Source organism: Pseudorca crassidens, chromosome 16, assembly GCF_039906515.1.
Source record: "Pseudorca crassidens isolate mPseCra1 chromosome 16, mPseCra1.hap1, whole genome shotgun sequence".
In the NCBI taxonomy this organism is placed as follows: Eukaryota; Metazoa; Chordata; class Mammalia; order Artiodactyla; family Delphinidae; genus Pseudorca; species Pseudorca crassidens.
Genome location: NC_090311.1, coordinates 30,882,302 through 30,908,878, shown reverse-complemented (window position 1 = coordinate 30,908,878; position 26,577 = coordinate 30,882,302). Strand labels below are relative to the sequence as shown.

The 26,577-nt window shown below is 38.5% G+C and overlaps 1 long non-coding RNA gene across 2 annotated transcripts in view; it reads right to left on the bottom strand.

Moving 5' to 3' along the window:
- The window catches only part of LOC137208427 (uncharacterized), a 112,180-nt gene that overhangs the window by 68,949 nt on the left and 16,654 nt on the right, over positions 1 to 26,577 (bottom strand). The window contains exon 3 of one of the 2 annotated variants that reach the window (XR_010935628.1): positions 8,375 to 8,467. The exons of the other annotated variant lie outside the window; for it this stretch is intronic. This is a non-coding gene — a long non-coding RNA (uncharacterized lncRNA). The remainder of the gene's footprint in view (positions 1 to 8,374; positions 8,468 to 26,577) is intronic. 2 annotated transcript variants of the gene reach the window in all.

Genomic DNA, 26,577 nt, shown 5'->3' with positions numbered 1-26,577 from the left:
GGAGGGAAAAATGGAGGGGAAAAAAAAAACTAAAAAAAAAAAAATGAACAGACAGTTCACAAAAAGATATAAAAATTGCCTTAAAATATGTAAAGATGTTCAATCTCACTTATAATTAGAGAAATGCAAATTGAAGCTACACTGATATACAATTTGTCACCTATTAGATTGGGAAAAATTGGAAAAAAAAGAAAATGATAGCACATTCTTTTGGCAAGGCTGCAGGGAAACTGGTACTCTCATACATCACTGATAGAAATCAAAATGAGTACAGTCCTTTTATAGGGGAATTTGCCAATATCTGACAAAATACATATGTGCTTACCTTTTGTCCCAGCAATGCCACTCTAGGAATCTCCCTGAATTTATGCCTCTACCAATATGTGGTTAAGGTTGTTTGCTGCAGTACTGTTTGTAATTGCAAGATATTGGAAACAACCTAAATTCCCCTATATATGAGTGTTTGAATAAACTATGATACATCCACACAGTGAAGTACTTTACCACTGTAAAAAGAATGAGGAATGGGCTTCCCTGGTGGCACAGTGGTTGAGAGTCCGCCTGCCGATGCAGGGGACACGGGTTCGTGACCCGGTCCAGGAAGATCCCACATGCCGTGGAGCGGCTGGGCCCATGAGCCATGGCCGCTGAGCCTGTGCGTCCGGAGCCTGTGCTCCGCAACGGGAGAGGCCACAACAGTGAGAGGCCTGCGTACACAAAAAAAAAAAAAGAAAGAAAGAAAAAAGAATGAGGAAGAACTGATATGAAGTGATTTCCAGGAAATTTCATTAAATGAAATAAGCAAAATGCAAAGGAGCATTTATTGAGAAACACTTTTAGAATGGCAGCTTGAGGACCTCTGAGGACCCACTCCCTACAAAACAATCATAACTGGTAAAAACTAGCAAAAACAAACAAACACATTTAAATTCTCTGAAAATCACCCTAAGACCATACAGCAAATGAAGAAACATTTATCCAAGAACATCTACTAAATGTTGGTAAGATCAGCAAGTGTGTGGTACTTGAGTCACAACCCACTCCTTCACCTGACCAGCTCAGGGATGGAAGCTCCTCTCCCTTCCAGCTCCTAGGCAAGAACTACAGCATTTCCCCAGGAAGGGCAGGTCATTAGCATTTCTTATCCTTCCCAGCAATGTGCTGAAAAGGATAAACTCTGGGCGGAGGAGCGTGGACAAGAGGTTGGGGATTCTCTTCTTACACCCAGCCCCTACTCACAGGGTTGGAGGCTCTAACTCAGGGCAGCAAGCTAAGAATACTGGGACTCTGATCGCCCTCACCCCCACTGCTAGTAGGCTGCAGGTTCTACAAGAAGCCAAGGAAACAATGGGTCCCTCCTCTGCGTGGAATTTGCCAAGCAAAAGAGCAACGGAAAGTCTCACCACTGAAGAGTTGAACAGACCTGATTACATAAAAATTTAAATCATATATGTTAAAAGGATCTTAAAATCATAACATCATTAAAAAATTAAAGATAAACAACCAAATGTGAAAAGAATTTGCAATACATGCAGTGTGGAAATAAAGACCTATTCAAATGAGGACTCAGAGCTTACTGAGCAAAGGAGTCACCAGCATCATATGCTTTTGGCAGAGATCCAAAGTCTGTCTGGGGAGTAGGAAAGCCTTATGGTGAAAAAAATAGAAGGCTTAAGGTGTGCTTTGACTGGAGATTTTTGGCACAGAGAAGCTGGAGGTAGACAAACTAGAAGCAGGGCATCTTATGAGATTAGTTTGGGGAGCATATTTGGCTTTCTCTGGTTGGTCCTGAGTTGGAAATTAGGGAGAGGGAACAACAACAACAACAAAAAATAGGAAAACTATTGATGGTTTGGGGCCAATTTCTACAGAGGTTCTGGTTTGGTGGCCTGGACTGGCTGCTGCAGAGGTGGTGGGACAGAATTCTATTGTCATACATGGTCTGGCTATGGTCTGTTTTTATACTCAGTCTCTCAGTAGTTTAGGTGTATAATATGTGAAACTTATACAAAAGGAAAAAGAAAACCTTAGAAGTCCTCAACAGATTAAATGGTCAAAAGATATAAACATAAAAAATTCTAGATTTGGAATTAGAATTAACAAATTCAGTAGATTCAAATCATAGTTAAGTTTGATTTATGGAAATGATTACAAATGCTCAAGAAAAAAGAGGGGAAGCTGATTCAATTCTATTATTCCCCACAGTGAGTGTATGTCACAGGCAATGCAGACCATTATTCAGATGGTCTTATAAAGTGGGTTAGGATGGCTTTGTCTTCAGTTGGACTAGCAGAATTAATTATGACCCACGGAGAAACACTGATAAAGAGTTAGAGGAACTGATAATATCAGCTACAGAAGATACTATTAATATTTTATGGATGAGTTAGGACAGTGTTTTCAAACTATGGGTTATGATCCATTAGTGGGTTGTGAGATCAATTTACAGGGTAATCAGCATTTAAAAAAAATTAATGGTATAGAATAGAAAGGAATATTGCTTTTTTGCATTAGCAGTTAACTTTTAGAACCCAACTTTTGGGTAAAATGTGACTCCAGTGTAAACATTAAAATAATTCAACCTCACAGTAGAAGTAAATAGAGATAAAACAAGATACCATTTGTCTAAATGGGACTACATCAAACTTAAAATTTCTGTACATCAAAGGATACAATCAACAGAGTGAAAGGCAACCTACAGACTGGGAGAAAATATCTGCAAATCATACATCTGACAAAATGTTAGTATCCAGAATATAAATAGAACTCTTATAACTCAACAACGGCAACATCAAAAACACAAATAACCCAATTTTAAAAATGGGCAAAGGACTTGAAGAGACATTTTTCCAAAGATGATACACAAATGGTTAACAAGCATATGAAAAATGCTCAACATCATTAATTACTAGAGAATTGCAACTCAAAATTACACACACACCCCCCAAAAAAAGCAAATTAACAAGCGTTGGCAGGGATGTGGACAAACTGAATCCCCTGGGCACAGTGGATGGAATTGTAAAATTGTACAGCCACTATGGAAAACAGTGTAATGGTTCCTAAAAAAAATTTTGAAAACAGAACTACCATTTGATCCAGCAATCCCACTTCTGGGTATATATCCAAAAGAACCGAAGGTAGGGTTCCACACAGGTATTTATACACCCATGTTCATAGCAGCATTATTCACAATAGTCAAGAGGTAGAAGCAATCCAAATATTCATTGATGGAAGAATGGATAAACAAAGTGTGGTATATATGCAGTAGAATATTGTTCAGGCTTAAAAAGGACGGAAATCTTGGCACATGCTACAACATGGATGACCCTTAAGGACATTATGCTAAGTGAAATAAGCCCGTCACAAAAGGACAAATACCGTACAATTCCACTTTTATGAGATATCTAAAGTAGCCAAATTCATAGTAACGGAAAGTAGAATGGTGGTTGCCAGGGGCTGAGGGGGAGAAGAAAATGAGCCGTTGTGTTCAGTTTCAGTTTAGCAAGATGAAAACGGAGATCTGCTGCACAACAATGTGAATATACTTAACACTATTGAACTGCACACTTAAAAATGATTAAGATAGTTTTATGTTTTTTATCACAATTAAAAATAAATATAAAATAATTATTTTAAACGAAAGCAATATACCATTTTTTATTAACCTCCCAAGCTTTTAAATGATAATGCTAAATGTTGGTGAGAGTTTAATGAGGAGAGTAGTCTCCCCATTGCTTGTAGAAGATTCTCCTACCAGAAGGCAGTTTGGCAGCTTCTTTCAGAGACTTAAAAATATTAATACCCTTCAACTCAGTAGTTCTATTCATAGAAATCTATCCTAAGGAAAAAATTTTAAATGTGGCACAAAGATGTTCATTACATTCCTTGTTTTTAAAGGGAAAAATTGTAAACAATGTAAATATTGAACACATGGAGAACAGTACATATAAAAACATTAGAAAATGAATGATTTAAAATGGCATGATGGCATGTCATAGAGCCATTAATTCATGAATTAATTCATGAATAATTTTTAAAGGAGAAATGTTTATGATATAATGTTAGTTGTGCTAAAGGATAATTTTTTAGAAAGAAAATCATGATTCTCTCACAAATATAAAGTGCAACTATACCTCAATCAATCAATCAATCAATAAAGTGAACAGCCATCAAAGATATAACTTAACTCATTAATTAATGAGGGAAACACTAAGGTATCATAACCAGTTCAAAAGAGAATTCAAAGAATCCCACATGAATAGGTCAATCAGGAATACTTTAAAGAATTTACAAATAGATACAAAACTGACTGTATCTACTTGGGAATTTTAAAGTCATTTGTCCCTCCACCCAACAGAAATCAGATATCTATGGACCAGAGTCATTTGCCTCGCTACCCGTTAGCAGAGACTTGTGGTAAACAGGACAGTAAGTGATCATTTTTTCTTTTCCTTTCTTTCCGCCATTTCAAAGTTTTTTACAACTTTTCCTGACAGTTAAAATAATCAGAATATAAAATTAAATATATAGCACTGTCTCAATTAAAGGGGAAAAAAGAGAATATACTCCAAATATTAAGTGTGGGTTTTTTCTTTATTTTTCTTTCTTTCTTTCTTTATTATTATTATTTTTTTGGCTGCATTGGGTCTTCATTGCTGTGCACAAGCTTTCTCTAGTTGCAGTGAGCGGGGGCTACTCTTCGTTTCAGTGTGCAGGCTTCTCATTGTGGTGGCTTCTCTTGCTGCAGAGCAGGGGCTCTAGGTGCGTGGGCTTCAGTAGTTGCAGCACTTGGGCTCAGCAGTTGTGGCAAGTGGGCCCTAGAGCACATGGGCTTCAGTAGTTGTGGCATGCAGGCTCAGTAGCTGTGGCTCATAGGCTCTAGAGCGCAGGCTCAGTAGTTTTGGTGCACGGGCTTTGTTGCTCTGTGGCATGTAGGATCTTCCCGGACCAGGGCTCAAACCCGTGTCCCCTGCATTAGCAGGCAGATTCTTAACCACTGTGCCACCAGGGAAGTCTTAAGTGTGGATTTTTTCTTAGTGGTAGATTTTTTCTTAGTGGTTTAGTTTCTTCATCTTTTCTATCTTTTCCAAATTTTCTACAATAAGAACATGGCCCTTTTAGAATAAAAAAATAATTTTAAAACTATAATTGTAGGTAAAGATGGTTTACAGGAGGCAAAAAGACCCCAAAAAATGTACCCCTAAAATTCAACAGTAAGCAGGAAAATTTATATCTAGAAATCTAAAGTTAAAAGAGTCAATATAAAATGTCTGGGACTAGCTACTTGTGGAAATACTCCCCAAAAGCAATCTTCCTCTAAACAAATTTAATTGTAAATGTTTTTGAGAAATCAAAATGTTTTCAAATTCCCTAGGGAAATCACAATCTAGATCTAAAATTAAAATAATTAAGGTGAGTATTTTTTGATTAGTTGTAACATGAATTAATACTAAGGATGAGATTTGGTAAAGATTGACTTTGGGCTGCACAAATAGTGAGGAAAAGATCTAGACATAAATGATTTGCCAAGTGTTTCCTCAGTAGCTCTCAGAGGAAAGAATATACTGACTTAAGGTGGTTGGTCCTAAATATTTCAGTAAAAAAATTTTTTTGAGTCAAGAAGGACAATTTATCTGTTTACTAAGTTTAAAGGAAATACTTCTAAAAGAACATACTACTCTTTTTGTTCTGTTAAAGTACAATACAAAATGGAGACCAAACTTGAAAATTCCCTGAACCATGTAAGCAAAACTAAATCTAGCTTACTTCATGAACATAAGTGAAACATAGGTTATTAATTGTAAATGTCTTTGATAATAATAATAGAAACTTAAATCATCTTCCTAGAAATGGTATAAAATAATTATTTGTAATCAATCCCCTACCACCTGGAAACTCCCTGATTGTAGTAACCAATCATTGTAAAGGTTGAAGTATTTCCTCATTTTCACTTTATAAGCCATCCTGTAAGGTCATGCCTCTGAGCTCCATATCAGTTTTGTATCTGAAAATTCCTAGTTTGCAAACTGTTGTTACATGCACAATAAACTCTTATCCAATATTACTTTACTGATCTGGTGGTTTTCATTTTACTATTCCTGGATTTTTGACAATTCTTATTCTACCTTTACCTCTGTGATATGGACACATGTAATCATATCCACTAGAATGATAAGTCTTATACGCATGTAATTTCCTATTATAAATAATAACAATGGACCCCAGGTATGTTTGTCAGCACAGTCCACCTTAGAAATTCATCCTGAACTTGCAGTGTCTTTACAAAGAGGTTCAGTCAACCTTGGCAGCACCTACAACAGTGAGATTCTGGGAGGCCAGTGCTCAGAGGGCACCTGGGGGCATAGGTTGTTCTGTATGGGAGAATTGCTTTCTCACTTATTGGGCTCAGGGTTCCTGTCAGGTAGCCAAGCCTCCCTCAAGGGACAGCAGTTCCTATCAGACCCCAAAAGTATGTCTTGGGCAAATTAACCATGAAAGGCAAACAAAGTAGAGATAAAGGATAAGAATTAGGGACTCATAGGCAGACATATAGTTCTTAAGTCATGGTGGTCATTTTCATCTATGACTAGACTTTAATTGATCTATTTTCAGACAAATGGCATTGTAAAATAATTTCTTTCCTTGGATTTATGAGATTATGCTGTTGTTTGCATTATTTACATAGTGAAGATTCTTCTTCAAAACATTTTCATCTTGTCTCAGGGACAATAAAAGGAAAGGGTTTTCTCTGACCTCCCACAACAGTTTTGAATGTAGAGAAGGGCCAGATGTTCCTCTGGCATAATAGTTCTCAGACGTCAATGACTTTAAGGATCTACTATATTTATAAACCTTGTCCCCCCAAATGTATACATGCTTGAAATAATCAGCATATGCTCTTGGAGAGCATACCCCCAAAGTCAGTTAATGGACCTCCTAGGGGCTCATAGACCCCATGGTAAGAACCCCTGATCTAATTGAAGCTTTGGAAGTATATCCAGGGGAATTTCCTGGTGAGAAGCAGGAGTGACACAGCTTCCTCTGGATTGTTCCCTTCCTCCCCATCACCCACTCACTACCTATTCTTGTCCACACCCTTGGTCCACTCTTTCTTGGTCTAGAGAGAACCGGCTCTCATTTATCTTTCTATTCTCCTTCCCTAAACCTATGAAGCTTTCTGGCTTCCTTGAGACTTTCATTCTAGTCTGCATTTCTGGCCAAAATTAGGAGGTACAGAATAAAAAGAGTTTATTTATTTAAAAAATATACAACATGGATTAACCTTGAAGACATTCGGTGAAATCAGCCTGACAAAAAAGGACAAATATTGTATGGTTTCACTTATATGGGGTACATAGAATAGTCAAATTCATAGAGACAGAAAGTAGAATGGTAGTTTTTAGGGGCTGGGGAAGCAGAGAATAGGAAATTATAGTTTAATGTGTTCAGAGTTTCAGTTTGGGATGATGTGAAATTTGTGGAGATGAATAGTGGTAATAGACACTCAATAATGTGAATGTACTTAATGCTATTGAACTGTACACTTAAAAATGGTTCAAATGGTAAATTTTATGTTATATATATTTTACCACAATAAATAAAACCAGTGCACAAACATTTACTAAAACAGTTTTCTGTTAGTGTGATAGGTGCTTGACTAAGGAGGTAGGTAGGGAAACAAGACAGATATGCAAGCTCAAAGAGCTCATAATCTAACTGGAAGATAATCCATATGTCAAAAGATTAAAGTAATACTTTGCAGCTCACTATAGTTTAGAAGAACTGTCCCTAATACTTTCTTATTACAGGCCTGTGAGATTGGCAAGGGTGGGAATATCACTACCCCTCCCTTACCACATCGTTTACCCATCTAATAGATGAAGAGTCTAGCCCGAGATCAATAATTGATAGGGTGGCCAACAAAGTTCAACTTTACAAATGATTGGTGAAAAATTTTTTTTCAGATATTTACATTTCTGAATGAGAATGAATGGAGGGAACTATGAGCAGCAATAACCTGAGAAGTGTATTTTCTGCTGTTACCCCAAATTTCCTTATTTAGTGAGTCTGCGGAACTTTGGGCTGAGCCCGTTGATTTTTACTGAGTCTGAAAGATGCTTTTCAATACCTGTTTTACAAGTTGTTTGTGATTCTTTGGACTGTGTCAGCTCTTGCAATGCCTTGGGATGTTATATATATATATATATATATATATTTTTTTTTTTTTTTTTTTTTTTCCAACTCAGTCTTTATTGACTGTTTCAACTTGGCGCCACCAGTGCTAACAGGTGGGAGGGGGGTGCACCTTTATGCATGTCATGAACCCTAGAGTACCTCCCTCAGAAGAGAGAATAAATCCAGTTACAGAACTTACATGGCAGTTGGAAGGGGTGGAAAAGGGGCACAGTATGTGCAGAGACTGAGGGGGATGTTGGAGAAAGTTCCTCAGCAACAGGGCATGGTGGTGCTGAAGAGGGAAAATACAAAATTGTAGTCAGTTTAACTAATGTCCTAGGGCTAGTTGCTCAGCCAAAGATTGAATTTATTTATATCTAAAGTGAAAGTCCTAACAACACATACTCCATAGTCTGTCAAGAGCATCAGATGAGAATCCGTATATGAAAGTTCTTTGTAAAGAGTAAAAAACTACATTAAGATTAGCTCGGTGAAGTGAGAGAGTGGCATGGACATATATACACTACCAAATGTAAAACCGATAGCTAGTGGGAAGCAGCCGCATAGCACAGGGAGATCAGCTCGGTGCTTTGTGACCACCTAGAGGGGTGGGATAGGGAGGGTGGGAGGGAGGGAGATGCAAGAGGGAAGAGATATGGGAACATATGTATATGTATAACTGATTCATTTTGTTATAAAGCAGAAACTAACACAACATTGTAAAGTACTTATACTCCAATAAAGATGTTAAAAAAAAATAGATTAGCTGGGTATTTACTTACATGTGCTTTTGTATGCACATACTTTGTGAGAGTAATGAGATTTCAGATGATCTTGGTAGAATGGGTAGGAGTTAAATTGGCAGAGAAGAGATGAGTCAGTATGTGGGGAAAATAAAACAGTATGATATGATAAAGAGCAATTAATCTAAACCAAATACAATTAAAAGAGAAATATGAGAGGCACTCTTTTCAAAATAATGATACCCACTATTAATATTATTATTATCTACTGCTTTGAAAATTCTTCCTAATGCACTAGGATATGAAATAGAAATAAGAGGAATGAACATAAAAAGGAAGAAACAAACAACATTATTTGTAGATGATGCAGTTTCAGAACTAGAAAACTAAAAAGAACTGGTTAAGAGTATTGAAATTAATAAAAGTATTTGGTAAAATAGCTAGAAAGAAATTAATATATAAAGAAGCAATAGGGAATTCCCTGGTGGTCCTGTGGTTAGGACTCCATGCTTTCACTGCTGGAAAAAAAAAAAAAAAAGAAAAGAAGAAAAGAAGTAATAGCATTTCTCTAAACAGTTGGAAAAGATAGTGAAATTTTGCCCATGTGTGATTCTGAATACCCTTCCTTTGCCTCCCAGTCAAGTGCATTGTCCAAACCAGGTCTCCCCAGTGTCCTTACCCTTCCTTCCCACCACAGTGACACTGCCTTGAGGACAATCTCATGTATTACCTATATTCGTGTTAATTAGTATCAGTGAGAATTAATTTTATCTTTAAGATTCTGTGTTAACGATGTGGGTGGACCAGGATTCTCTAAGAAGAGTGCTTAAGAGAGGCCCTTCATATAATGTTTTTGTTGTTTTTGTTAAGGCTTATCTCCCTTTCAGTTTCTCTTAGGTCTTGCTTTCCTTTCGTCCCTCCCAATAACTGTTCGTTGTGAAATATAATAAATTGTAGACTTTTGCGATAAGCTTGCAATAAATGCCAGTGTCTGTGTGCACATGGAAGTAAGTGGTTACTCCTCTCGTCTCCACCAATTTATCATCTAGACAAAGGCTCTGGGATGGTTAGCAGAGTTATACACCCGCAGCCTCTCTCAGCCAGAACATTCCTCCCCCAATCTATCTGCCCTGTCCACAAACACCTGCTAAGGATTTTATGGTCACAATCTGACTGCCTGCAGCTCTCTGCAGTTAGATGGGAGAGCACACTCAGGTCCTTGGTCTGGAGAAATTTACCCTCTTTGGCCCCAAGGGGACTTTGGCCCTGAATTTTATTTGAAGTTGAAGAATGTTATAGGGCTTAGGCTGTGACTTCAAGGGCTGAGTAGCCAGATCATAATGTGGGAGAAGAGGGTGAAAAATGCCCCTCCCTTCACTGTTACCTGGGTCTTCTTCCTGGGCCAAATTTGGTACCAGCAAAGGTACATGGAGGGACCTCAGCATGGGTTTAGGAAGGGAACAAGTCCTCTCTCAGCTTAGCCCTTGTACTTTCATGCTGAGCACTGTGAGACCAGGCAATGGAGTGAGTAAGGAACGTTACCAGGCTTGGAGGTAAAACATGTCACTAGTTTTAACTAGTATTAACTGAACTCTCAATTAGATTTCACTAGTCTTTTTCCCACTAATGTCCTTTTTCTGTTGCAGCATCCAATCCAGGATAGCACATTGCATTTAGGGGCTAATGTGCTTTTAACCACTGTATAAACCTTCTTAAATGACCATTTCTAGCTCCATCCCTGTACTTTGTTCTAAGATTTTTCATCAAACATTAAGGAGGTGAAGGACCCAAAATCCTAAGGTGGTCAGCTCTAAAAGCCATCTCAGCCATCATCGGCATTTCCTGAAGTGAAATTTCCAGAGCAAAAGTGTAACAAGAGGCTCTGTTATTTTAAAGAAGAGATGGTTTCTATAGTCAAATGAGTTAAAGAAATGCTAGATGCCAAATCCTTTCTTGAAGAGGCAAAATATCTATCAACATGATAAAATCTCTGAGAAGTCCTGCAATAAATAAGCCAGCTTTATTTGATTTAACAGAACTTTTTTCAAATTTCAGTCATTTGTGTACCACCTTCACAGTTTTTGCCACATCTGCAGACAATTTGTACTATTATTGACTTGATCTTTTTCTTTAAATCCACTCACCTTTTAAAAGGGACATTCTAAAGCACTTTTGATATCACTACTGTACATGGAAAATTAGGATCATTTGCCAAAATTAATTAGAATGAATAAAATGTTAATTTCAACCAAGAACCTCCTAAAGTCAACTCATCTAACATCAGTGGTTCACATAAGACAGTTTGGGAAATATTGGTTAACAGAGAACCCTTTTTTCCCTATCACATGTTAACATCCTGGGGATACACTTTGGGAAATTATGATCTAGTTGTTCTATCTCTAAGGCCCAGAAGCTCAGAAAACATGCACAGGAAGCTAGTGGTAAAGCCCAAATTAAAACTGAAGGCCCCTATCTCCCTCTAGTGCTCTTTTCACAACCCTACTCAGCCTCTGAGTTTCAGACATCTCCTGGGCTTGGCTGAAAGAGGTTCCATGAGGGTCAGTTTGTAGCACAAGAAGTTCAGATTCCATGTGATCAGGTTGTGATCTCACATTTGGGGTTTTAAACAGATTCCCAAACCCAGCTCTGAAGGCTCCCTGTTTTCCTCCACTCCAGGGAGAGAACTTGGATCTGATTCTTTGTCAAAGTAAACAGGTACAAAGTGTTTTCTGATTCCCAACTATCATTGCTGACTACACCCAGCCAACTCTCACTCATAGACCAAGTACCTGCACTTTGTACAGTTCTTCCTAAAGTCATGTTATTCTAAAATTTAATTGTGTTTGAGCAAAAGGGTGTGGCAAGAGGGAAGCCTAGTGTTAATCAGTAACAGAGAGTGGCAGATAAACAAGGTTCTTTCAGCTGTGCTGGGTACTGCTTGGTCCTCAGTTCTTCCTAAAGTGGCCCCTGAAACATACTTGATTCAACTTACTGTGCTCTTGGCTGTCTTCTCAACCCAAGGGGCTAGATCACAGGTGTCCCTGTCTCCTTCTCCACTTGGCCAATTGCTTAATGTTGTGAGTGGATTTGACAACTAATGCTCACTAATCCCACCCCAGCTGGTTTCCAACATTCAGACCAGACATGAGTGCCACTGGGCTTGATAACCTTTTCTCATTCAAAAGGTTAGACACCTAAAATAAGCCAGTCTGTGCTGTGTAATGAGTAATAATAGATAATATTTACAGAGCTCTTGTTTGTGTGTTAGTCACTCCTTGTACATTATCCCACTTAACCCTAGGATAATTCTGTGAGGAAGATACTATTTTTTGCATTTTAAGATTAAGTAAACTAAGGCTTAGACAACTTAAATATCTTTCCAAATTATACATATTAATAGTTGACACATGTCAGATCTGAGATTTGAACAAGGTATATACTTAACAGCAGAGCTTAGACTCTTAGCCCTTACCCTCCCATGCCTTGGGAGAAGGCTTGGTTTTTACCCTCAAGGAATTCACATATTTATAATAGCTATTTTGAAGCCCTTAAGAAATCTCTGCCGTCTTTGGATATGTTTCTATTCTTTGTCCCCCTTGGGGATTTATCACTTTCTCCTTCTCACACCTGGTGCTGTTTATTGAATGTTGTACATTGTGGATGCTACATTGTAGAGCAGCTGGATTTTGTTGTCTTCTTTTAAAAAACGTTGACTTATTTTCTTTTCCTGAAAGTAAGGTAATTTACTTTGGATTAGCTTGATTTTGTCACAGCTTTGTTTTTTACTTTTTTAGGGCAAGTCTAGAGTTCCTTGATCCTACAGCTAAACTAGCCCTATTCCTAAGGCATGTTAAGTTTGGGGATCCAAACTCAAGGCCCAGAGTTTATATCAAGGACTCTCTACTTTCTCTGGTCAGAACTCTAATATCACCCAGCACTCTGAGACTCCAAGGATCTCAGTTCTTACAACCCATTGGTAGCTGTTTTCTCCCGTGCTTTGTGGATGTTTTCCTGTGTATATGCAGCTTAGCATTCAGCGGAAGACTGGATTTCCATTAAGGGAACCCCTTTGTATATTTTTGCGCTACTTTTAAAATGCAGATCTTGCCTCTCTTCTACCCTGCCTCACAAATTACAGCCACTACAATTGTCTAGAACTCTGATCTCTGCCTCTTCAGCTCTGCAAGATCTCTGTGCTCTGCTTCGGCTCCACTTCCCTGCACCGTGATTTGGAAAGTGTGCCCAGACAGAAAGTTGTGTTGAATATGGAGCTCACCTCATGTATTTCCATTTTCTCAAAAATCACAGATAAGCACTGTCTGTTGTTCAGTGCCTAAAAACAGTTGCTTCATGTATTTTGCCAATTTTATAGTTGTATATGGTGGGAGAGTAAGTCTAATATCTGCTACTCCATTATAGTCAGACCTGGAAACCTTGGACATTTCTTTTTTTATAATCTGACCATCTCTGAATTTTAACTGGAATTTTAGTCTAATTACAATTATTGTGATTATTGATATATCTATTGTCTAACTTTTGATTGCATATGTTTTGCATTTTCAATTATTTTCTTTCCTCTTTTTTTCCTTTAAAAATCATTAAAGTATTTTTTGTTCTTTTCTATTTCATTTTATCTCTCTACAAATTTTTAAGATCTACATTCTATTTTGATTCTTTTACTAGTTATTCTTGAAAAGTTTAACATGCCTACCTACTTACATCAACAATTCTATAGTTCATATCTGCTCCTCTGCTGAACAGTACAAGGCCTTTAGAATACCTCTAAATTCTCCACTTCTAATTCATAATTGTTATCCACTATTTTCATTTAGTCCTTTAAAAAACACACAAATTAATGTTATAACAATTTTACTTCATATAAATAATACTTATTTAACGTAACCTACAGGTTTACCAATTTCTTTGCTCACTACTACCCTTCAGATCTCAGGTCTTTGTACTGAGAAAATCTTCTTTTTTCCTGAAGTCATTTTTTAGAAGTTTTTTTGTGAAGGTCTGCTGTGATAGATTCCCTCAGATATCAGTCTCAAGACAGTTTTATTCTGCCCTCATTCTTTTCTTTTTTAATTTTTATTTTTGGCTGCATTGGGTCTTTGCTGCTGCCCACGGGCTTTCTCTAGTTGCAGCGAGCAGGGGCTACTGTTTGTTGCAGTGCTCAGGTTTCTCATTGCGGTGGCTTCCCTTATTGCGGAGCACAGGCTCTAGGCCCGCAGGCTTCAGTAGTTGTGGCACGTGGGTTCAGTAGTTGTGACTCGCGGGCTCTAGAGCACAGGCTCAGTATTTGTGGCACATGGGCTTAGTTGCTCGGCGGCATGTGGGGTCTTCTGTGACCAGGGCTTGAACCCACATCCCCTGCATTGGCAGGCTGATTCTTAACCACTGCACCACCAAGGAAGTCCTCTGCCCTCATTCTTTTTTTTTTTTGCGGTACGCGGGCCTCGCACTGCTGTGGCCTCTTCCGTTGCGGAGCACAGGCTCCAGACGCGCAGGCTCAGTGACCATGGCTCACGGGCCTAGTCGCTCCGTGGCATGTGGGATCTTCCTGGACCAGGCATGAACCCGTGTCCCCTGCATCGGCAGGCGGACTCTCAACCACTGTGCCACCAGGGAAGCCCTGCCCTCATTCTTGAATGATAATTTGACTAGGTACTGTTAAAGAACAAAAATATGACTTACTAAATTTGAAGACCTAATTGGTTTTATTAGATGTTTCATGAATTAGGCAGCATCTCATCTAGCATGTAGAAAAGCATTTCTAGGAGTTGTACAAAATGGAAGGTTTTCAGACAGAAAGAGGTGGAACAATGAAATTAAAAGAGTGGATTATTTCAGGCAAGGTTACCTTCCCTTAGGGGGAGGCAGGGGGTCTTAGGCAGATTACCTCACTAGTGCTGACCAGGAAATTCCATACTGCTTGGTTTAAAAGTCTACTCCTGGGAGAGGGTGAAACTACAATTAGGTTAGGTATTAAGTCTTGGGTTTGGCACAAGTGACTCCATTTTGGGCTCATAGTTTCTTTTGTTGAACATAATTTGTAGTGAACAATTATGTTCTAATTCCAGGTTGACAATTATGTTCGTTCAGCACTTTGAAGATATTATAAATAAATATATTTTCTACCTGAGTTATGAAATCTGCATCAGTCAAATTGTCATTCACTCATAGATAATTATTTTCTCTTAAGCTGTTTCTAAAATATTTTAGCCTTTGTGTTCTGGAGTTTTACTATAAAGTATCTAGTTCTAGATTTCTATTTTATTTATCAAGCTTGCTGTAAATCATGTTTGGGGTACTCATGAATTTATATCCTTCAACAGAATTGAAATATTATCATCCATTAACTTATCAAATATTTCTTCTCTGTTCTAATTTATCCCCCAGAAATCCATAAATTAGATTTATTATTTTATTTTCCATGTCTCATAATCCCACTTTCATAATTTCCATTTCCTTATTTTCCTGTATTACATTCTGGGTAATTTATTTAGGTCCAACTTCCATTATATTTTCTCATCCATGTCTAATCTGCTGTTTAATCCATGGCTTTATGAAGTTTTAAAATGTCAACAATCATATTTTTAATTTTCAGGTATACTATTTATCTTTATTTCACAAATTCCCAGTTTCTTGTGATAGTCTCTTGATTCTTTTTTTAGTCATACTTTTTTTTTTTTAACATCTTTATTGGAGTATAATTGCTTTACAATGGTGTGTTAGTTTCTGCTTTATAACAAAGTGAATCAGCTATTCATACACATATAGCCCCATATCTCTTCATCTTGGGTTTCCCTCCCTCCCACCCTCCCTATCCCACCCCTCTAGGTGGTCAAAAAGCACTGGGCTGATTTCCCTGTGCTATGCAGCTGCTTCCCACTAGCTATCAGTTTTACATTTGGTAGTATATATATGTCCATGCCACTCTCTCACTTTGTCCCAGCTTACCCTTCCCCATCCCTATGTCCTCAAGTCCATTCTCTAATAAGTCTGCATCTTTATTCCTGTCCTGTCCCTAGGTTTTTCATGACCTTTTCTTTTTTTTTTAGATTCCATATATATGTGTCAGCATATGGTATTTGTTTTTCCCTTTCTGACTTACTGAACTCTGTATGACAGACTCTAGTTCCATCCACCTCACTACAAATAACTCAATTTCATTTCTTTTTATTGCTGAGTAATATTCCATTGTATACATGTGCCACATCTTCTTTATCCATTCATCTGTTGATGGACACTTAGGTTCCTTCCATGTCCTGGGTACTGTAAATAGAGCTGCAATGAACATTGTGGTACATGACTCTTTTTGAATTATGGTTTTCTCAGGGTATATGCCCAGTAGTGGGATTGCTGGGTCGTATGGTAGTTCTATTTTTATTTTTTTAAGGAACCTCCATACTGTTCTCCATAGTGGCTGTATCAATTTACATTCCCACCAACAGTGCAAGAGGGGGGTTCCCTTTTCTCCACACCCTCTCCAACATTTATTGTTTGTAGATTTTTTGATGATAGCCATCCTGACTGGGGTGAGATGATATCTCATTGTACTTTTGATTTGCATTTCTCTGATGATTAGTGATGTTGAGCATCCTTTCATGTGTTTGTTGGCAATCTGTATATCTTCTTTGGAGAAATGTCTATTTAGGTCTTCTGCCCATTTTTGGATTGGGTTGTTTGTTTTTTTTGATATTGAGTTGCATGAGCTGCTTGTAAATTTTGGAGATTAATCCTTTGTCAGTAGCTTCATTTGCAAATATTTTCTCCCATTCTGAGGGTTGTCTTTTTGTCTTGTTTATGGTTTCCTTTGCTATGCAAAAGCTTTTAAGTTTCATTAGGTCCCATTTCTTTCTTTTTGTTCTCATTTCCATTTCTCTAGGAGGTGGGTCAAAAGGATCTTGCTATGATTTATGTCATAGAGTGTTCTGCCTATGTTTCCCTCTAAGAGTTTATAGTGTCTGGCCTTACATTTAGGTCTTTATTCCATTCTGAGTTTATTTTTGTGTATGGTGTTAGGGAGTGTTCTAATTTCATTCTTTTACATGTATCTGTCCAGTTTTCCCAGCACCACTTATTGAAGAGGCTGTCTTTTCTCCATTGTATATTCTTGCTTCTTTTATCAAAAATAAGGTGACCATATGTGTGTGGGGTTATCTCTGGGCTTTCTATTCTGTTCCATTGATCTATATTTCTGTTTCTGTGCCAGTACCATACTGTCTTTATTACTGTAGGTTTGTAGTATACTCTGAAGTCAGGGAGCCTGATTCTTCCAGCTCCATTTTTCTTTCTCAAGATTGCGTTGGCTGTTTGGGGTATTTTGTGTTTCCAACAAATTGTGAAATTTTTTGTTCTAGTTCTGTGAAAAATGCCAGTGGTAGTTTGATAGAGATTGCGTTGAATCTGTAGATTGCTTTGGGTAGTTCAGTCATATTCACAATGTTGATTCTTAAAATCCAAGAACATGGTATACCTCTCCATCTATTTATATCATCTTTAATTCCTTTCATCAGTGTCTTATAGTTTTCTGCATACAGGTCTTTTGTCTCCTTAGGTAGGTTTATTCCTAGGTATTTTATTCTTTTTGTTGCAGTGGTAAATGGGAGTGTTTCCTTAATTTCACTTTCAGATTTTTCATCATTAGTGTATAGGAATACAAAAGATTTCTGTGCATTAATTTTGTATCCTGCTACTTTACCAAATTCATTGATTAGCTCTAGTAGTTTTCTGGTAGCATAATTAGGATTCTCTGTGTATAGTACCATGTCATCTGCAAACAGTGACAGCTTTACTTCTCTTCCAATTTGGGTTCCTTTTATTTCTTTTTCTTCTCTGATTGCTGTGGCTTAAACTTCCAAAACAATGTTGAATAATAGTGGTGAGAATGGGCAACCTTGTCTTTTTCCTGATCTTAGTGGAAATGGTTTCAGTTTTTCACCACTGAGGATGATGTTGGCTGTGGGTTTGTCATATATGGCCTTTATTATGTTGAGGTAAGTTCCCTCCATGCCTACTTTCTGGAGGGTTTTTATCATAAATGGATGCTGAATTTTGTCGAAAGCTTTTTCTGCATCTATTGAGATGATCATATAGTTTTTATTCTTCAATTTGTTAATATGGTGTATCACAATGATTGATTCACATATATGGAAGAATCCTTGCATTCCTGGGATAAACCCCACTTGATCATGGTGTATGATCCTTTTAACGTGTTGTTGGATTCTGTTTGCTAGTATTTTGTTGAGGATATTTGCATCTATGTTCAGCAATGATATTGGCCTGTTGTTTTCTTTCTTTGTGACATCTTTGCCTGGTTTTGGTATCATGTTGATGGTGGCTTCGCAGAATGAGATTGGGAGTGTTCCTCCCTCTGCTATATTTTGGAAGAGTTTGAGAGGGATAGGTGTTAGCTCTTCTCTAAATGTTTGATAGAATTCGCCTGTGAAGCCCACTGGTCCTGGGCTTTAGCTTGTTGGATGAATCTTAACCACAGTTTCAATTTCAGTGCTTGTGATTGGTCTGTTTATATTTTCTATTTCTTACTAGTTCAGTCTCAGAAGGTTGTGCTTTTCTAAGAATTAGTCCATTTCTTCCAGGTTTTCCATATTATTGGCATATAGTTGCTTGTAGTAATCTCTCATGATCCTTTGTATTTCTGCAGTGTCACTTGTTACTTCTCCTTTTTCATTTCTAATTCTATTGATTTGAGTCTACTCCCTTTTTTTCTTCATGAGTCTGGCTAATGGTTTATCAATTTTGTTTATCTTCTCAAAGAATCAGCTATTAGTTTTATTGATGTTTTCTATTGTTCCCTTGATTTCTTTTTCATTTATTTCTGATCTGATCTTTATGATTCTTTCCTTCTGCTAACTTTGGAGTTTTTTTGCTCTTCTTTCTCCAGTTGCTTTAGGTGTAAGGTTAGGTTGGTTGTTTGAGATTTTTCTTGTTTCTTGAGGTAGTATTGTATTGCTATAAACTTCCCTCTTAGAACTGCTTTTGCTGCATCCCATAGGTGTTTTCATTGTCATTTGTTTCTAGGTATTTTTTGATTTCCTCTTTGATTTCCTCAGTGATCTCTTGGTTATTTAGTAGTGTACTATTTAGCCTCCATGTGTTTGTATTTTTTACAGTTTTTTGCCTGTAGTTGATATCTACTTTCATAGCATTGTAGTCGGAAAAGATACTTGATACAATTTCAATTTTCCTAAATTTACCAAGGCTTCATTTGTGACCCAAGATATGATCTATCCTTGAGAATGTTCCATGAGCACTTGAAAAGAAAGTGTATTCTGTTGTTTTTGGATGGAATGTCCTATAAATATCAATTAAGTCCATCTTGTTTAATGTGTCATTTAAAGCTTCTGTTTCCTTATTTATTTTAATTTTGGATGATCTGTCCAATGGTGAAAGTGGGGTATCAAAGTCCCCTACTATGATTGTGTTACTGTTGATTTCCCCTTTTATGGCTGTTAGTATTTGCCTTATGTATCGAGGTACTCCTATGTTGGGTGCATAAATATTTACAATTGTTGTATCTTCTTGGATTGATCCCTTGATCATTATGTAGTGTCCTTCTTTGTCTCTTGTAATAGTCTTTGTTTTAAAGTCTATTTTGTCTGATATGAGAATAGCTACTCCAGCTTTCTTTTGATTTCCATTTGCATGGAATATATTTTTCCATCCCCTCACGTTCAGTCTGTATGAGTCCCTAGGTCTGAAGTGGGTCTCTTGTAGACAGCATATATACGGGTCTTGTTTTTGTTTCCATTCAGCCAGTCTATGTCTTTGGTTGGAGCATTTAGTCCATTTACATTTAAGGTAATTATTGATATGTATGTTCCTATTGCCATTTTCTTAATTGTTTTGGGCTTGTTACTGTAGGTCTTTTCCTTCTCTTGTGTTTCCTGCCTAGAGAAGTTCTTTAGCATTTGTTGTAAAGATGGTTTGGTGGTGTTGAATTCTCTTAGCTTTTGCTTGTCTGTAAAGGTTTTCATTTCTCCGTTGAAGCTGAATGAGATCCTTGCTGGGTAGAGTAATCTTGGTTGTAGGTTTTTCCCTTTCATCACTTTAAATATGTCCTGCCACTCCCTTCTGGCTTGCAGAATTTCTGCTGAAAGATCAGCTGTTAACCTTATGAGGATTCCCTTGTATGCTACTTGTTGATTTTCCCTGTCTGCTTTTAATATTCTTTCTTTGTATTTAATTTTTGATAATTTGATTAATATGTGTCTTGGTGTGTTTCTCCTTGCATTTATCCTGTATGGGACTCTGAGCTTCCTGGACTTGATTAACTATTTCTTTTCCCATGTTAGAGAAGTTTTCGACTATAATCTCTTCAAATATTTCCTCAGTCCCTTTCTTTTTCTCTTCTTCTTCTGGGTCCCCCTATAACCTGAATGTTGGTGTGTTTAATGTTGTCCCAGAGGTCTCTGAGACTGTCCTCAATTCTTTGCATTTTTTTTTTCTTTATCCTGCTCTGCAGTAGTTATTTCCAGTATTTTATCTTCCGGGTCACTTATCCATTCTTCTGCCTCAGTTATTCTGCCATTGATTCCTTCTAGAGAATTTTAAATTTCACTTATTGTGTTGTTCATCATTGTTTGTTTGCTCTTTAGTTCTTCTAGATCATTGTTAAACGTTTCTTATATTTTCTCCATTCTATTTCCAAGATTTTGGATCATCTTTACTGTCATTATTCTGAATTCTTTTTCAAGTAGACTGCCTATTTCCTCTTCATTTGTTTTGTCTGGTAGGTTTTACCTTGCTCCTTCATCTGCTATGTGTTTCTCTGTCTTCTCATTTTGCTTAACTTACTGTGTTTGGGGTCTCCTTTTCGCAGGCTGCAGCTTCATAGTTCCCGTTGTTTTTGGTGTCTGCCCCCAGTGGCTAAAGTTGGTTCAGTGGGTTGTGTAGGCTTCCTGGTCGAGGGGACTACTGCCTGTGTTCTGGTGGATGAGGCTGGATCTTGTCTTTCTGGTGGGCAGTTCCACATCCGGTGGTGTGTTTTGGGGTGTCTGTGACCTTATTATGATTTTAGGCAGCTTCTCTGCCAATGGGTGGAGTTGTGTTCCTGTCTTGCTAGTTGTTTGGCATAGGTTGTCCAGCACTGGCGCTTGCTGGTCATTGAGTGGAGCTGGGTCTTGGCGTTGAGATGGAGATTTCTGGGAGATTTTCACTGTTTGATATTACGTGGAGCTGGGAGGTCTCTGGTGGACCAGTGTCATGAACTTGGCTCTCCCACCTCAGTGACACAGGCCTGATGCCCAGTTGGAGCACAAAGACCCTGTCATCCACATGGAAAAAGAGAAAAAGGAAAAAAAAAAAAATATATCATTGCTTCCAAAGTCCACCACCTCAATATGGGATGATTCATTGTCTATTCAGGTCTTCCACAGATGCAGGGTACATCAAGTTGATTGTGGAGATTTAACCCGCTGCTCCTGAGGCTGCTGGGAGAAATTTCCCTTTCTCTTCTGTGTTCGCACAGCTCCTAGGGTTCAGCTTTGGATTTAGGCCCCGCCTCTGCATGTAGGTCGCCTAAGGGCGTCTGTTCTTCGCTCAGAAAAGACGGGGTTAATGTAGCAGCATATTAGGGGGCTCTGGCTCACTCAGGCCAGGGGAGGGAGGGGTACGGAATGCGGGGCGAGCCTGCGGTGGCAGAGGCCAACATGATGTTGCAACAGCCTGAGGCGCATCGTGTGTTCTCCTGGGGAAGTTGTCCCTGGATCACGGGATCCTGGCAGCGGCGGGCTGCACAGGCTCCCGGGAAGGGAGGTGTGGATAGTGACCTGTGCTTGCACACAGGCTTTTTGGTGGCTCCAGCAGCAGCCTTAGTGTTTCATGCCCGTCTCTGGGGTCTGCGCTGATAGCCGTGGCTCGCACCCGTCTCTAGAGCTCATTTAGGCGGTGCTCTGAATCCCTTCTCCTCGCGCACCCCGAAACAATGGTCTCTTGCCTCTTGGGCAGCTCCAGAACTTTTCCCAGACACTCTCTCAGCTAGCCGTGGCGCACTAGGCCCCTTCAGGCTGTGTTCACGCAGCCAACCCCAGTCCTCTCCCTGGGGTCTGACCTCTGAAGCCCGAGCCTCAGCTCCCAGCCCCCGCCCACCCTGGTGGGTGAGCAGACAAGCCTCTCAGGCTGGTGAGTGCTGGTCGGCACTGATCCTCTGTGCAGAAATCTCTCCGCTTTGCCCTCCGCACCCCTGTTGCTGCGCTCTCCTCCGTGGCTCCGGAGCTTCCCCCCTCCGCCACCCGCCGTCTCTGCCCACGAAGGGGCTTCCTAGTGTGCGGAAACCTTTCCTTCTTCACAGCTCCCTCCCACTGGTGCAGGTCCCGTCCCTATTCTTTTGTCTCTGTTTTTTCTTTTTTCTCTTGCCCTACCCAGGTACCTGGGGAGTTTCTTGCCCTTTGGGAGGTCTGAGGTCTTCTGCCAGCGTTCAGTAGGTGTTCTGTAGGGGTTGTTCCACATGTAGATGTATTTCTGATGTATTTGTGGGGAGGAAGGTGATCTCCACGTCTTACTCTTCCACCATCTTGAAGCTCCTCTCTGTCTCTTGTTTCTTGATCAATTTTGTGATTCCATTTTAAAATTTCTTCCAGTATTTTATACAAAGTTATTTTATATTTTGATTTTATAATTCCAATATATGAAGACCATGGAGGTCTAAATCTGTTGTTTGTTGTTCTGCCTCATGATCATAGTAGGATTTTTTCTCTTATGTTTGTTAATCTCTGATTGTCAGATCATATGTATTTATCTTTGGGGATCCTACAGGCCTAAACTGGGGATTTTTTGATGCTTCTACTAGGAGTCAACAGGGCCTATCATCTCATACCTACCTGGGATGGTACTTTAGCTTTTTTAAAAACACCTTTCCTTAATTAGGAATCTCAGTTTCAAGAAGCCTATTTGGAACTAGTCCAAGGCTTGGTCTCTGATCAACTGACACACTGATATATATCTACATTTACCCTTAGGGCAATACCAACCTCCTGGCTCCTTGCTACTCACACTCCCATCCTGGCTTCAGCTTACATTTTATTAGGGATTACTTGAAGATTTTCTTCATTTATTGCAAGTCCCGTGATATACCAAAAAAAAATCAACCTCTTCCAGAATCTCCTTGTTTCGGAGTAACAGGGTGGTTTATAGTATCTAGCTTCCCATATTGACAGAAGTCAAAGTTCCGAAAACTGCTTCTTTTTTCTTTTTTTTTGAGAAATTATTCACGTGCATTTTGAGGTAGTAATGTAAATAAGGCAAAACACGCATTTGAAAATTGACTCAGATATATAGTCTAAAAGCAGTGAAATCACAGTAAACAAGTAAAACAATGTAAAGTATGCATCTGACTAAAGATTTAGATATAAATTTGAAAAGAAAGCATAACACAGTATCTACCAGTAACAGGGGACTGAACTTAAAACAGTTAAGAGTTGATGGCCTTAGAAGGAGGGCTGAATGACACTGAGGATCTATAGATATTTTTGCCCTGGAGACACTGATTATAGCTGGAGGCTGAGAATCCAGGGTTGGCCATAGGACAGAAGGTCCCAGGGCAGGGAACAGGGAAATCAGCAGATATGTTGGTATATATGTGGGGGTATTTCAGGAGTTAAATGGAGATATCTATTCTCCACATGCCCTTAAGATATGTCCAACTTTTGAAGCTGCTTGACTTGAGAGACTGAATACCCAAGCTGAAAACCCTTTAAGGGCAGAACTTAATCTGTAGAAAACCTCAAAGAAAACAAACTCCTGTTTCTCAATTAAAAGCTCTGGAAGGTCTTCCCTAGGAAAGAGAATAAAGCAGAGGTAGGCTGAGTCTAAACAAAACTGTAACCCATTTTCACTGTATCCACCCTACCTTCAACACTCAGTCCCAGATTGAAATGAGATGATCAGCCCCCTTCTCTATCAGCCCAATAAATGAAAGGATAAATTCTCTATGATGCAAGACAACACCATTAGAGCACAATATGGTTATGTTTCTTTTTTTGTAACATCTTTAATGGAATATAATTGTTTCAATGTTGTGTTAGTTTCTGCTGTATAACAAAGTGAATCAGCTATATGTATACATACATCCCCATATACCTTCCCTCTTGCATCTCACTCCTACCCTCCCTGTCCCACCCCTCTAGGGTGGTCACTGAGCTGATCTCCCTGTGTTGTGCTGCTGCTTCCCACTACCTATTTACATTAGGTAGTGTATATATGTCAATGCTACTCTCTCACTTCATCCCAGCTTACACTTCCCCATCCCTGTGTCCTCAAGTCCATTCTCTACGTCTGTGTCTTTATTCCTGTCCTGCTCCTAGGTTCATCAAAACCATTTTTCTTTTTTTTTTTTTTAGATTCCATATATATATGTTAGCATACGGTATTTATTTTCCTCTTTCTGACTTACTTCAATCTGTATGGTAGACTAGGTCCATCCACCTCACTACAAATAACTCAATTTTGCTTCTTTTTATGGCTGAGTAATATTCCATTGTATATATGTGCCACATCTTCTTTATCCATTCATCCAATGATGGACACTTAGGTCGCTTCCATGTCCTGGGTACTGTAAATAGAGCTGCAATGAACATTGTGGTACATGACTCCTTTTGAATTATGGTTTTCTCAGGGTATATGCCAAGTAGTGGGATTGCTGGGTTGTATGGTAGCTCTATTTTAAGTTTTTTAAGGAACCTCCATACTGTTCTCCATAGTGGCTGTATCAATTTACATTCCCACCAACAATGCAAGAGCATTCCCTTTTCTCCACCCTCACCAGCATTTATTGTTTGTAGATTTTTTCATGATGGCCATTCTGACTGCTGTGAGGTGATACCTCATTGTAGTTTTGATTTGCATTTCTCTAATGATTAGTGATGTTGACCATCCTTTCATATGTTTGTTGGTGATCTGTATATCTTCTTTGGAGAAATATCTGTTTAAGTCTTTTGCCCATTTTTGGATTGGGTTGTTTGTTTTTTTAATATTCAGTTGCATGAGCTGCTTGTAAATTTTGGAGATTAATCCTTTGTCAGTTGCTTCATTTGCAAATATTTTCTCCCATTCTGAGGGCTGTCTTTTCATCTTGTTTATGGTTTCCTTTGCTGTGCAAAAGCTTTTAAGTCATTAGGTCCCATTTGTTTATTATTTCCATTTCTCTAGGAGGTGGGTCAAAAAGGATCTTGCTGTGATTTATGTCATAGAGTGTTCTGCCTATGTTTTCCTCTAAGAGTTTTATACTGTCTGGCCTTACATTTAAGTCTTTAACCCAGTTTGAGTTTATTTTTGTTAGGAGGTGTTCTAATTTCATTCTTTTACATGTAGTTGTCCAGTTTTCCCAGCACCACTTATTGAAGAGGCTGTCTTTTCTCCACTGCATATTCTTGGCTCCTTTATCAAAGATAAGGTGACCATATTTTCGTGGGTTTATCTCTGGGCTTTCTATCCTGTTCCATTGATCTATATTTCTGTTTTTGTGCCACTATCATACTGTCTTGATTACTGTAGCCTTGTAGTATAGTCTGAAGTCAGAGAGCCTGATTCCTCCAGCTCTGTTTTTCTTTCCCAAGATCGTTTTGGCTATTTGTGGCGTTTTGTGTTGCCATACAAATTTTGAAATTTTTTGTTCCAGTTTTGTGAAAAATGCCAGTGGTAGTTTGATAGAGATTGCATTGAATCTGTAGATTGCTTTGGGAAATATAGTCATTTTCAAAATGTTGATTCTGCCAATTCAAGAACATGTTATATCTCCCCATCTGTTTGTGTTGTCTTTAATTTCTTTCATCAGTGTCTTATAATTTTCTGCATACAGATCTTTTGTCCCCTTAGGTAGGTTTATTCCTAGGTATTTTATTCTTTTTGTTGCAATGGTAAATGGGAGTGTTTCCTTAATTGCTCTTTCAGATTTTTCACCATTAGTGTATAGAAATGCAAGAGGTTTCTGTGCATTAATTTTCTATGCTGAAACTTTACCAAATTCATTGATTAGCTCTAGTAGTTTTCTGATAGCATGTTTAGGATTTTCTATGTAGAGTACCATGTCATCTGCAAACAGTGACAGCTTTAATTCTTCTTTTCCGACGTGGATTCCTTTTATTTCTTTTTCTTCTCTGATTGCTGTGGCTAAAACTTCCAAAACTATGTTGAATAACAGCGGTGAGAGTGGGCAATCTTCTCTCATTCCTGATCTTAGAGGAAATGGTTTCAGTTTTTCACCATTGAGGACGATGCTGGCTGTGGGTTTGTCATATATGGCCTTTATTATGTGGAGGTAGGTTCCCTCTATGACCACTTTCTGGAGAGTTTTTATCATAAATGGGTGTTGATTTTTGCTGAAAGCTTTTTCTGTATCTATTGAGATTATCCTATGGTCATTATCCTTCAATTTGTTAATACGGTGTATCACATTGATTCATTTGCATATATTGAAGAATCCTTGCATTCCTGGGATAAACCCCACTTGATCATGGTGTATGATCCTTTTAATGTGCTGTTGGATTCTGTTTGCTAGTGTTTTGTTTAGGATTTTTGCATCTATGTTCATCAGTGATATTGGCTTGTAGTTTTCTTTTTTTGTGACATCTTTGTGTGGTTTTGGAATCAGGATGATGGTGGCTTCGCAGAATGAGTTTGGGAGTGTTCCTCCCTC